This window comes from Neofelis nebulosa, chromosome 7, assembly GCF_028018385.1.
Source record: "Neofelis nebulosa isolate mNeoNeb1 chromosome 7, mNeoNeb1.pri, whole genome shotgun sequence".
Taxonomy (NCBI): Eukaryota; Metazoa; Chordata; class Mammalia; order Carnivora; family Felidae; genus Neofelis; species Neofelis nebulosa.
This window is the reverse complement of record NC_080788.1, coordinates 105,614,460-105,617,496: the sequence shown is the minus strand read 5'-3', so window position 1 is coordinate 105,617,496 and position 3,037 is coordinate 105,614,460.

Here is a 3,037-nt window from a genome sequence, read left to right as displayed (position 1 = left end):
CATTGTGTGCATTGAAAGTTCGCTTTCCTGTAAAAATTCTTCAGGCTGGTTATATGAATTATTTGGAGGAAACCAATCACTATCTCTTCATTTGGAGTCTTACGGTCAACAGGTCTGTCATGTATCGTTAACTATGCTGCATAACTGCCTCAAAACTTAGGGCATTTGATTGTCCCTCTTTTCTGTGTCTTGCTGGGCTCAGCTGGGTGGTTCTTCCGCTGGCCTCTTGTGGGATCTTTGATGTAGCTGAAGTCAGAAGGCAGCTGGACTGGAGTCATCTGGATGTTCAACCAGGGCTGTGAAGCAGTGGGACCCCACCCCTACCCCATGTAGTCTTAGAGCCTCTTTATGTGGTTGCTCTGAGTGGTCTTTCCATCAGGGTAGTGAATTTACTTTTATATGAGCACAGGACTCCCCATGGCAAACGTTCCAAGAGGAGGAAGCAGACCTGCCCAGCCTCTTAAAGCCTCAGAATGGAATGGGCTCCCCATCACTCTTACCACATCCTATTGGTTAAAGCAAGTCACAAGCCCAGATCACATCTGCAAAAGAGAGGTCTACACGAGGGCACGGATTCTGAAGCAGGGTCTGTGGGGTTCATCTTTGAGACTCGCCACCACACCACACTTTTAAAAAGCAAATTAGATCTTATAAAACAAACAGATGGGAAAGTAAAATGGATACAAATGAGTTTTTAAACCAAAGTCACAGTAATGCTACATTAGACAGTAAACTCACTGAAGTATTCTTGCGAGTTAGCAACTTGTTGTAACAGAGGGGCTACAGGAAAGAGGTGGAATAATGCCAAGTGCAGAAGGTCATTGCGAATAAAAGCTCAAAAGTAAATGAAGATCTCTTAGATTACGATGTACACCTCAGGACTCTTTAAAACTAAAAGGAATCTTAGAAATGTTCAGCTCAAAAGTTAGTATTAACAAAAATTCAATTTTTAGGCAATTTTAAAAGCTTCTTTTGTGTAATATTAGGCTCCACTTTTAGCATAATCTAAAAATAGTTTTAAGCCATCCAGAAGCTTCTAAGAATTTAGTGAAACTTTAAAACAAAGCAAAATAAAAACATGCTTTTAAGCTTTCACTGGGAAACTTCTAAAAAAAAAAATAGGTGAAACACCACCCAAATTTGACACCCAGTACATTCAGCGCAGTCACTAAGAAGCTAAGAAGCCTGAGTGTCAGGGGACAAACATTCGTGTTCTTGCAAGGACAGAAGGCAATTAGGTCACCCCTGGGCATTTCTGCTCCCACTCCCTACTTTTCTTTTTGCATATTTCCTGCAAAAGAATACATAAATTGTTTGACCAGCCAGTCTTCTTGAAAAAGTAAGATCTCTGAGAGGAGAGACAAGTCCAACCTCTTCATAATGTCCTCACACATTATGGTGCATCTGGAAGGCTTCAAACAGATGCTGACGATAACAGGGATTAAGCATATCCTCATCGCTCTGGGCTGTGGCTTGAGACTGGACAATACCCCTTCCAGAAGCTCCCTGGACTGAGAGCTACATCAAGACATGGACCATGTCTCCTCCCTGTGGCATCCCCACTTCCTAGCAGGACATCTGGCACAGGGTTTATTATTAAATGTTTGTTAAATTCATTAATTTCTGTGTTGAGTTAACTAGGCAATTAGAAAGGTACTGGTTTCTCTCCAGCTATGCAGTTGTTCATCCTCATTTCCATCATTTCCCAAGACTCCTAGAAATACACGGTTGATTATGCAGTAAAAAGAAGGGAATTTTTGTTTCAAAGGCTTCTGGAATTTATACATTTAAATGGAGGGCATAAATTAAGCACTGCCTTGGGTTATTGGAGCTAGACACGTATGCCAGTGAGGATGTCGTAGTTCAAAATATTTTTCGGGACTCTATCAGGGCAATGCTTTCTCTGTTTGAGTTTATTTGCCCACTCCATGTGGAACTCCCCCTCATTTAATTATAAAGTCAAGAATTTGAAATTATAGTAATAACTGCTAATGTGCATGGACTGCTTATTGTGTGTCGAATACTCTTGGGGGAAATGCTTTATATATTTAGTCCTCACAACAATTTTGTGGGTCAGAATTAATACCATCCCTATTTTATAGATGAGGAAACGGAGGCACAGAGAGGTTAAGTAACTTGCCAGAGTCACCCAGCAGAACTTCCTTTTGGAGGAGACTGTTGCTGACCAGAAGGGACCTGGTGGGATCCAGGAGCACCCTTCTCCACTCCTTAATTTTACCTCAAACTCACCAGTGGCAACATGTGGCATTCCACATTTTTTTCCTAGTACGTGGTGGATTTTTTGGTTTTTGGGGGGCTTTTTGTTGTTTGTTTTTGAGAGGGATAATACCGCACTGGAAAGGGCCAGAGCTTTGCGGGATTATTTTTTAGCAAGGAAGAATTTCCTTGGAGGCTGATAGCTTCACTGTGGGCACAGGGCAAGATAAGAACACCTGAGAAATAGCTCAGGAGGGAAAGTTTCCAGGAGTAGGGAGAGGGGCCCACAAAGGCAGATGAGAGAGCCAGGACAAGCTTACCTTCCTCACCGTTTGGTCCGGGAGCAGGATCGTGAGCAACCCCACCGGAAGCCCCATCCAGGATGGGATTCCGTTAATCAAGACACTAACAACAATTAGGATCTACGGGCCCACCTTTTCCTTTACCTGGGCTGGGGTAGAACTCGGGCATTGGGTTGGTGCTTCCTTTCAAAGCTCCCAGGTGAGGCTAAGGTACAGCTAAGGTTGAAAAGCACAGCTTTAGCAGTGCACTCTATTTTACCAAATATATCAACTTTTGCCTTTAAAAGCAACAACTTCTGAGTTAATTTTTCAAAGGTAAGGACATGAAGCCTGGAGCTCCACAAACAGTAAGAGAATGTTCGTTTTGTTGGTAATTGTCTCAGAACACCAGCCCTTTACTTAATCTTGAATTTGTTTGGGGGCAATGTAGGGCCATCAGTAAATACAGCTGTTGCTGGTGAAAACCATAAAATTCAGGCTGGAGGCAAAGTTGTCAATTTTCTTCAACTGAAAATCTC